Source organism: Canis lupus, chromosome 16 (genome assembly GCF_003254725.2).
Source record: "Canis lupus dingo isolate Sandy chromosome 16, ASM325472v2, whole genome shotgun sequence".
Taxonomy (NCBI): Eukaryota; Metazoa; Chordata; class Mammalia; order Carnivora; family Canidae; genus Canis; species Canis lupus.
This window is the reverse complement of record NC_064258.1, coordinates 31,880,695-31,891,169: the sequence shown is the minus strand read 5'-3', so window position 1 is coordinate 31,891,169 and position 10,475 is coordinate 31,880,695. Positions and strand designations below refer to the sequence as shown.

General features: G+C 40.5%; 2 long non-coding RNA genes across 3 annotated transcripts in view; one reads left to right on the top strand and one right to left on the bottom strand.

The window, feature by feature from the left end:
- Positions 1-5,988: 5,988 nt before the first annotated feature.
- Positions 5,989-9,141, bottom strand: LOC112646234 (uncharacterized). The gene is made up of 2 exons (XR_003127530.3): positions 8,771-9,141; positions 5,989-8,626 (listed from the first exon to the last, which is right to left on the bottom strand). It is a non-coding gene; the product is annotated as an uncharacterized LOC112646234 (long non-coding RNA).
- Positions 8,895-10,475, top strand: part of LOC112646195 (uncharacterized) — a 26,088-nt gene continuing 24,507 nt past the window's right edge. For both annotated transcript variants that reach the window (XR_003127524.3, XR_004805843.2), the window contains exon 1: positions 8,895-9,154. This is a non-coding gene — a long non-coding RNA (uncharacterized LOC112646195). The remainder of the gene's footprint in view (positions 9,155-10,475) is intronic.

Genomic DNA, 10,475 nt, shown 5'->3' with positions numbered 1-10,475 from the left:
TCCGTTTGGAAATATCACTTACTGAAAAAACTGAACAGAGACAGAGCCAAGAAAATTCTGATGTCTTCTACATGCTCTCATATTTGTATGCTGAGCCCGCTACCGGATTTCCCCAATTCAGATGAAACCGTGAATGTGAAAGAGTTTTTAAAAGCATAAATAATTGTTATAGCTAGCATTTATGAGCACTGTGTACCAGGCACTTGGCTAAGCATTTTGTATACATGATTTATTTTAATCTTTAGGACAACTTTATGAAGTCGACTGTTATTTTTGGTCTCACTATTTTAAAGTGGAATACAGAGTGTTAAGAGGTGAAGGTGCTTGTCTAGTATCGCACAGCTAATGAATCCTGGCAGAACGAGAATTTGAGCCTAGGCCTGAGAGCCACTGGCACTCAAGTTTTCCATCACTACCTCCTATAAAGCAATTTATTACTCCAAAGGATGGTGAAGTTTTACATCGGTCATGGCCTGGACAGCTCATTTCCCACGGGCAGAAAGAGGCCCTCCGGCGCCACCTATTGGGAATTCCCGGGATCCCATTGGTCCCGTTGGTATCTGCAAAATGAATGGGACCCAGGCAACAGTTCCCTGCTTCAGCCATGGAGTCTAGGTCTGCCTTCCTATGGACACAGGGTCCTGCCCTGAGACAAACAACCGTTTGCCACATTAGGTCAAACCTTTAACTTCGGGTCAAACCAGTGGCTGGCACTTATGACTCCCTTGACCATAGTTGTCCTGAGGCCCATGGAAGCCTTCCTTTGATGCTCTACCTTCCTGAAGTCCTCATGGCTCCCTAACTGTACTTGAGGGTGGTGGATTTCCAGACCCCTTCTCTCTCAGTAGCACATCACTGTGTTGTTTCACTTGGGTGCTGGTGTCAGCCTTCAGCCAGATCCATTCCAGCTCTGCCGCTTGCCGCTAGTGTGGCCCTGGGGTGGGAGTGAGGGGGAGTTGACATTTCTAAATTTCAATTTTCTCTGCGTAAAATGGTTTAGTAAGATTTATACATTTGGGTGAAGGTGGGGCTTAAATAATCCTTGTAAGATACTTAGCACATCACCAGGCACAAAGAAAACAGTCCAGGAATGGTTGGTATTAAATGATGACTGTCTTTTTATGGAGCTTTTTCCTTCTCTGAATAACTGGACTAGCAGTCTTCACTACCAGTATCCTGGGGCATGGTCTGGCTTAGCTCTTAGACAATCAATGTCCTCGAGGTGAGGAGAAGTGAGTGGCTGACGTCTCGGATGTCCACCTCATTTGGACCTGCTCCAGGGGCCTCCGAGGTTCCCCAGAAGGTGATGCTTCCCCAGTGGGGTTGATAGTTTGGAACCACAGAAGCCCCAGGTGGCTGCTCATGGGAACAACTGCAGTTAGGGCAGCCTCGTAATTCCGTCTTCATGTTTCTACCCCTTAGCTGAAGCCTTACTTCAGTTACCCTCATCTAAAAATCTCAAGGGCTGTATTCCTTGCCTTGGCTTCCAACCACCTGTGGGTCTGAACCTGCTACACTTTCCCTTTTACTTTAGGGTTTCACTCTGCTGCCAGAAACACTGAGCTCCATGAGCTCCACTTCTTGTTGTGATCAAGACACAACACTTGCCAGGATTTACTCTTGGTGCCCCGCTTCCTTTAACCTATCTTTCTCGAAGCGCCTTCCTTATTGCTCGTATCTTTTGATTCCTGGCTCATGCATGTTGCTTCTGACTGAGCCCTTATGTGACAGTGTGGCAGCCACCACGCGTAGCCCGGGTGGAGGCGGGAGGGAACCCATTCCTTCTGCGGTGACCTGAGCAAGGCCATCTTCCTCAGCCACATGTGGAGAATTGTTCTCATTATGACTATTTTAACGTAATAAATCTTTGTGCCTCACTGGTGATATAGAGTAAAGCCTCATTAATTAAGGCCCTACCGATTCGGAATTTCAGATAATTTGTTCACAGGCCAGGCTGAAATTTACATTTGTCCTATCTATGAAAAAAAAGGTTCATTAAGTAAATCAATAAAGTAAGGAAGATTGCAGGAAGCCTGTTTAATCTAATTAAGAAAACAAACTATTTTCAAGCACTTCGTAATACCTTTGACATATAAACAATGTGCTCATTACAAATGACTTTTATGTACTCATTAAAGCATATGGAGGAAGATTCCTGCTTGACAACTTCAAAACGATCAGTTCAAGTAAATGTATTTAACTGAAGGTAATGAAAGTGCTTTTAAAGATGGCCTGTGGTTTGGGCCTTTCCAGTAATGGAATGGATCTGGAAGGTGGTGGCTGAGGGGACGAGCAGATAGACTCAAGTTCTCATCTTGGGTCTGCCGGTGAACTTGGTCTTCCCTTTCTAAAGCCATGATTTCTTTTCTCATAGAGGTTTTAAGAGGATTAAATGCAATGATGTACGTAAAGTGCTTTTTGCTATCCTAGATCTATAACAAGCAACAAAAAGTTGTTATTTTGTCTCATTTAGCCCATCCAACAGAACCTGAGAGGACTTTTATGTTTTCATTTTACACATGAAAGATTATAGGCTCTGAAATACTGAGTAATTTCTCCAGTCGTACATGGAGCAGCAGGGATGCAGACGCAGGTGGCCCCGGCCCACGCTTACCTGTCACAGGGGCTCACTGTGCCCTGTCTGGTTGCTGCCAGTGCCGTGGCCTATGCCTGGGGCACCCCATGAGGACAGGGGTGCTTTCTGATGAGTACCCGATGAGTACCCTTGGCTCCACTGCATTAGGAAACAGGCAAGGTACACAGCCGTTTGTCTCCACTTTGAGGCAGTGGAAAGAATGAAACCCTTTCTCTGCCACATTTTTATTTTATTTTTATATTTTGGAGGAGGATTAGCTTGGCAGTGAGAAGGAAAACAAGATTAAGGGTATCTGAAATGGGGCTTTTGAGAGCAGCAAAAAGATTCTGGTGTTTCCAAAAAGGGAGGCAAGAGAAAACCCACCCTGCTGGCCTGAAGGCACCGGCCGCCCTGAGCCGGGCACAGACCGCTCGGAGGAGATCGAGGGCCCCCGCTTTTATACTTGAGACCGGAGCTCCTAAAATAATGGATATCTATTGTTGACAAGAGGGAAGAAATATGGATTGAGCCCATAACTATGTTTAGAGCATCAGGGGATGAATTAGCCTAATTGGAATATTAGTCTCAGTTACACAGAGTAATCACTACAGGCTGTGTCTGGTTTCATTAGAAATTTAATTAAGTTTATCAATGTTTGGCCTCTCTAGCCTTCGTTTTCTGGACTCTCCCCGACAGCTCTATTGTTTAAGAGGACTTTTGTTTTATTCTGTTTCCCAGGAAGGGAGCTGGTTGGGTCGGGGCGAGCTGGGGTGGAGAGGGGGGAGGAAGGTGATGGGCAGGGCCAGCCCCTCGCACTGGGCCTGGCTGTTCCCTGAGACCCACCAGCCACCCACAGGTGGTGAGAGGTGGGACCCTGGCTCTTGCAGGTAGCACTGGGGCTTCCCACCACTGAAGACATCCAAAAAAGGGTACACTCATCTGAGTCGGGGAGTTGAGCATTTTCTGAGCCTATCTGGGAAAGCACCAAAGCCTTTCTTTAATTACTCCAAGAAGAGCACAGATGTGGCCCTCAGTGATTCTGCAGTTTAAGGGTACAGGCACATCTCTGCCTGGAAAATAGAGCATTTCATCTGATCACACCATGCCTGTGCCACTATTTATAGGAAGAATGGTGTGTGCAATGCCAGTGCTTACAAGGAGGAGGACAGCTTTGCACTTCTGCAAGGAGTGTGCTCCCCCCTCCCTAGTTTTCTATCTTTCTCCCCTCCACCCCCCCCACACCCACCCCTCTCTTTTCTTCCCTCCATCCTTCACCTTAAACTCTTTCTACCCTTTTCTTCTTCTGCAAGGAGTGTGAGGTTCTAACAAATAAACTACCTTCTGCTGGTTCTTCTCTTCCTGCCCTGACCCTGGCCACTTCCAATGTTCTATTTACGATTCTCTTCACATCTCTTTCCTCATTTTCATCCTTCCTCTTTCTCCTCTTCACATATGTAGAGATATATGTGTGTAAACATATGTGTATTATTTGATTTTGCCAAATCATTTTAAAGAAAGTTGAAAACACCGATATACTGCACTCAAATATTTTAGCACGTAATAAAATAAATGACTCTGAGTGTAAAGACCGTCTGTCTCCGTAGAAAGGACACTTTTGGTGGGATCTTTTTGGGACGTAGGGAAGGAAAGCCAACACGAGGAGTTAATTGGTGAAGACATTGTGAGGCAAACTGGTCTAACAAAACTCTTCATACCTATAACTACTGCCCCCAAAAGTTGTTTCTGCCACCCCAACAAACAGAATCCAGGGCTTTTTCATTCCCTTTTGTGATACATTTATTTTCCAGGATAATCACTCCATTTTCCCTCCTTTTTCTCTTGTTCTGGCTGTAAAGAGGAATGGGCTCTACATTCAGGTTTTAAACACCACTCTAAGCTGTGCTTAACGTGGCAATGTGACATTGGATAAATTATTTAATCTCTTTGGTCTCCAGCTTCCCCGCTGAAAAAGGGAGAGTGGGGGAGATGGCAGTTAAAGATCTCCTAGGAACTTAAAAAAAAAAAATCAACTTGATTGAGTATAATTTGCATACAACAAAATGACCCAATTTTAAGCATCCAGCGCAATGAGTTTTGACAAATGTCTACATCCATGTAACCAACCACCACACAAATCAATACAGAACATTTCCATTACTCCAAAATGTTCTGTGGGGCTACTTTGCAGTTAATTCCCACACTAGTCTCGACCCTGAGCAAATCTGGATTTGTTTGCTGTTCCTATAAATTAGTCTTTTTTAGAATTTTGTACAGTATATACTTTTTTGTGTGTCAGTTTCTTTTGTTCAGCATAATGTTTTTGAAATTTTGCATGTTGTTGTATATAACGATCACTATTCCTTTCTATTTTTAGTGTTTCATTAGTATATAGACAATAAAAGTAGAATATAAGTCGTATAATGTACATAATATAAATATCATGAATCACTGTATTTTGAATATTCCACGGAGTTTATAAGGAATTTCTGCTGATAATGGCTTTGGTGCTATTGCTGTCAGACATTTTTTGTCTACATATATTAAGTACCCCATTTTCTTTGACTTGCATTTTTTCAACAGGAACTCAGTGGTATTTCTTATTTTGGCTCTTCTCTATTTTTCTTCCTTTATGATTTTTTTTTTACTACTTTTTTGTCACTAGATTTTTTTTTAAAGATTTTATTTATTCATGAGAGACACACAGAGAGAGGCAGAGACACAGGCAGAAGGAGAAGCAGGCTCCCTGCAGGGATTCTGACATGGGACTCGACCCTGGTCTCCAGAATTACACCCTGGGCTAAAGGCGGCACTAAACTGCTGAGCCACTGGGGCTGCCTAAGATTTGGATGTCTCTTGGTATATGTTGGTTTCTTTGTGTTTATCTTGCTTGGAGTTTATTGAACTTCATCAAAAGTTTTCATCAAATATCACTTTCTCAAATTCGGAAACCATATGGACCTTTTAAAAATTGTTTCTATGTCTTTATTTATTTCTGTCCCTGCCCCCTCTTTTCTCTTTCTATTTCATAGAAATTACAATTACATAAATGTGATGCACTTAATATAGCCATATAGTTCGCTCTTGTGTGTATGTGTTTCATTTGTTCTTTTTGTCTTTTGCCAATTTGATAGTTTTTATTACTATGTCTTTAGATTTACTGGTTGTTTCTTCTGCAGTGTCTAACCTGCTTTTAATCTCATTCAAATGAATTTTTCATTTCATTGTATTTTTTAGCTATAGAAGTTCCATTTTAAAAATGTAATTTTTTTCTCCTTATGTTCATGATGTTTTTCTCTCTGTCTTTAATCATATTTCTAATAATGATTTTAAAGTTCTTGTCTGCTTATTCCATTATCATGGCCATTGCTGAGGCTGTTTCTATTGGTCAGTTTTTCTTCTAGTTATGGGTCAAATTTTCTTGTTTTTTTTTTTTTTTTTTTTTTTTTTTTTTTTGCATGCATGGTTATTTTTGCAAAATGTATGCTGGCTATTTTTATGTTGTTGAGTATCTGGATTTTGTTGTTGTTCCTCTAAATAACTTCAGTTTATGTTGGCAGAGAGGTAAGCTATTTACAGATCAACCTAATACATTTTTATACTTGTCTATAAATTTGTTAAGGGCCAAAGTGTAGTACTTACTCCTACCCAGACCTGATCAGATCTCCTGAATAACCTGGTGTTCAATGAGGCCTCTTTATTCTGACAGATGAGAAGTTAAATGCAATTCTTTGTCCTGCCTCATGGAGTTTTACCTGCACGAACACAGCTCAGTTCTCAGCAACAGACTTATGGGGAACCTGTGGGCAATTTTCTGGATCTCTTTCTTTGTAGCTTCCTTCTTGTTAGTACTCTATCCCATAATTTTTCAGCTGCCTCAGTGTCCCTGGACACTATTGTGCTCTGTGTGAGCTTCCCTTCCCTGACTTACACCATAAAGTACCTGTTGGAACAAAGCTGGGGTGCTTAGAAAACTCACCTTGTGTGCTTTTGCTCTCTAAGGGGTCACTGTTTTGTGTCATCTGTTGTTCAACATTTAAAAACTCTTGTTTCATAGATTTTGTCCAATTTTCTAGTTGTTAACAGCAGCAGAGAAAGTCTGGCCACTCCATCGTAGCCAGAAGAAACTTCCCTAATCCTCTCATCTCCAAATTCTACCATTTTCAGATCTAATCATATCTTATGAGACATCATATCCTGAAAAAACTTTTTTTTGGTGTGTTCATATGTACAAAAATGGAAACAAATACAAACACAAAGTCTCAAATGTAAGACCAAGCTTCTTGAGAGAATGAACACATGGTAACTTCCGGTCTGTCTCAGTAGCCCTTTAATCTAGTTCTTTTTATTTGCTGCCTGTGTCTGTATTTCTGTATCTATACCCATATTAATATCTATATTTGTTCTATATTTGTATTTCTTTATCTAAGTCTTATTTCTATCTATGTATCTATCTCAACCTATATTCTTACCTATCTCCCTTTCTGCCTATATTAATATAGATATGAACAGGCAGTCTAGTCTAGCATTTAAGGGCACAGCATTTGGATTCAAACAGCTCAGATTGAATCCCATTCCACCAAATATTGAGTCTTTGGGAAGATTATCTAATCTTTACGTACCTGAGTCTCTTCACCTGTAAAATGTAATTGTCTACCTCATAAGGTTGTGGTGAAGAATAAGTGAGTTAATATATGTAAAGCATGTAGAATCATGTCTGGTACACAGTAAGTGACTTGATTTTGGTTCAGGTCAGAATCTCAGGGTGCTGGGACGGAGCCCTGTGCAGGGCTTGGCTCTTAGTGGAGAGTCTGCTTGAGATTCTCTCTCTCCCTCTGCCTCTACCCACCCCATGCTCTCTCTCTCTCAAATAAATAAAAAAACTTTAATAAAATAAAATACATTGTGTTAGTAGCTATATCTGATTACAGGGAAAGGTCTTACTGAGTCCCTGGGACCAAGCTCCCAACATTGTTGGGTTTGAACCTCTAGCACCTGAACTTGCTTTCAGAAACATCTGGAAGTGAACTTACAGTTTCCTGGGGTGAATAGGAAATGAATGTGACTTGGAAAAATATGAAAATTTCTATTCAAATCAACACATATCTTCTTAGGAATAGCAGCCTTTCTGGATAAGCAGTCCAGCTCCTAAGAAGAATCATGCTGCTGGGCAACGCCTAACACCTGTTAGTTATTCTATTGGACTTCTTGTTTCTGAAACTCTTTTATTTACAGCCCTATGTAGTGGTATTCATGGTGTATGCTGGTCACCGGTCACCTCTTTGTAAATTCTGTCTTTCCACAGCAGACTCACCTCAGGGTCCCTGTGGTTTCAGTATGTGTGCTTTACACCATCTTCTCCAAGGCTTCTCAAGCCATTACAACTGGCTCATGCAGGGCAATTTATCTCTTTTCCTGCTTCTACTTCCTCATTTGCATGTCTTTCCTACCCCATATCTCATCAAAAAGGCTTCTTTAGTACAAGAAGCCACCCTCTTTAAAGCTCACTGAGGACTTATTAATAGATAAATGTGTTTTTTTAATTATGTTAATATAAGTAATTCAGATATGATGAAATTATTAGGAATAATCATTCCTTAAAGAACAGAGAATACCACCAGGGTCACATAGACAGTACGCTGCAGAATAGGATTCTGACCTCAGCTTGTTTATATACTTCACAGCAAACACATAGTTTCATTAGGCCAAGAGGGATCCAATAGTCTAGGGGAATCCAAAAACAGAAGCTGAAACCTCTTCACCTTTACTTTTGGTGTGTGGGACAGCCTTTTCTTTTCACCACCTGCCTCGTATAGAAGTCACATTTTCTCTTTCTTTCTTTCTTTCTTTCTTTCTTTCTTTCTTTCTTTCAGTTATTATAAAGAGAGGAACATAGGCTTGTTAGATTCCTCTCTGCCCTTGAGTCATCAGAATGGATGCCCAAGGTGATGGAAATTCTGCTTTTCCTTATTAAGGCTGCTGGACACCACATAAGTGGCTATTTTTTTCCTAGTTTCTTAATTCTGGTGCCAGTACTCTTGAGATACTTTTCTCCTAGAGAAAAAGAAAAGGGTGAAAAAAGTGTTAGAATTTTTTAATCCATTACCTGCAGACCCTCAGAGCGCCGAATATTTTTTCCTGTGGCACTGAGAGCCTAAGATGGCTCATTTCCCTCTGTGGGATATAGGTTGAGCATACCTGTGTGTCCCAAGAGCATTGTGTTGGGGTCATTGCTGTTAGTAATGCAGAATTCAGCTCCCTTTGTGCTGTCACTGAAGGTTACAGGGTTTTGCTTTATGTAGTCACAACTGGAAACTGGACTTGTTCCAAACTGTAGGAAGGTGACTGCTGGGCCCTGACAGGTTCGTTGTGGCTTTCAAATCTTGCAAATGACATCGCTTATTGTATTGAGTGTGTACATGTAGACAATTAAACAGTAGCTGGCATGCTCCTATTTGGAAACCACAGCCCATGACTGATTGTCCTGTGTCTGACTTGGGCCCTGCTGGGGACCGGAGAGGGAATTAACATGGATTGCATTTGGTGTTTGTCAGATACAGTAAGCTGGCCTTGGTTGAAAAGGTAAGAGTGTGTCTATTTTATAGTAAATGCTTTACTGTAAGCAGATATTAAAAGATGACATTTTTGATAGATTTTCCTGGTTCTCTATCTGTAGGACATGTGCATCTCTGGGATTCATCTTATTAATGTAGAGGTCTGAGGGTGACACCTTACTTTGTCATCACACCTTAAAAAGCCAATACATATGCACAAGTATGCAGCATTGCTTAACATTTGTCATTAGAGCAAAGGGGTCTGGCAGTGGCTACGTACCCCAGTGCATTGTCTAAATTAATCCATTGAGGGATATTGAATCACTTAATCACAACGCACTTTCTGCCTTGGTAGGCACGCTCTCCCTTCATTAGATTTAATATATTTCTCATTATACAAATCTGCCTCTGTGACAATAAGTCTTGTTCATAAATCAGTTTGCCCTTTTGCTTTGCAGATGCAGAGAACTTCCATCAAACAAGACATAAATGGAGCCTGTTAGACAGGGGGTCAGAGTAGTCATCACCAGACAGTAATATCTATTCATTAAGATGATTTTTAATGGCATATTTTAATGGGCAGAGGTAAAGCAATTATGATTTTAACTTCTTGTTTGCATTATAAATAAGTAAAAGGAAATATAGTAACAAGGATTACTTGGAATTCCTCTGATAAATCCCCAAACTTCTTCCCCTCCTTCCATCTGTGTCTGAGCCAAATGCTTGGGGACTGAGAGTTGGCTCATGGTCTCTAAAGTCACCACAATGGCATCAAGGCTGACTTAAAGACCAAGGTGTAAAAACCAGTATGCATGTAGAGATAAGCAAAATGTTTGGAAATCACTTAAAAAAATAGCTATTGAGCAATTGAGGTAGAATTATGATTATTGACTCCAAAAAAAAAAAATTTTTTTTTCTTTCTCTTTTCTCTACCAATCTACTCAGTAGACCAGAATATTTGAATAGTCTTTTTGTGAGACAAATTCTGATTTATTGCATATTTAGTATATGTCCTAGCACAGTATTGACCCTTTTGCTCATTTTTTTTGGATCAGATTCCCCAGAGCATTGTCTCTGTTATTGATCTCTAGAAAGAACACACTTTTCTCTCCCATTGATCATTTCTATTGTTTTCATTGTTATTATTTTATTTCATAATGTCTATTTTTATCTTAATCTCTCTTCTTTCCTTGGATATTATACCTTCATTAGTTTTCATGGATTGGAAATATATTTCTTTTCTGTTGGTTCTGTCTAGATCTCAGATGCATAAAAGAAGATTAAGCATAGTTTTGGTTCATGACCTACCATCAGCTCAGGTTTCTTTGTTTAATTTTTTTATTTAATAT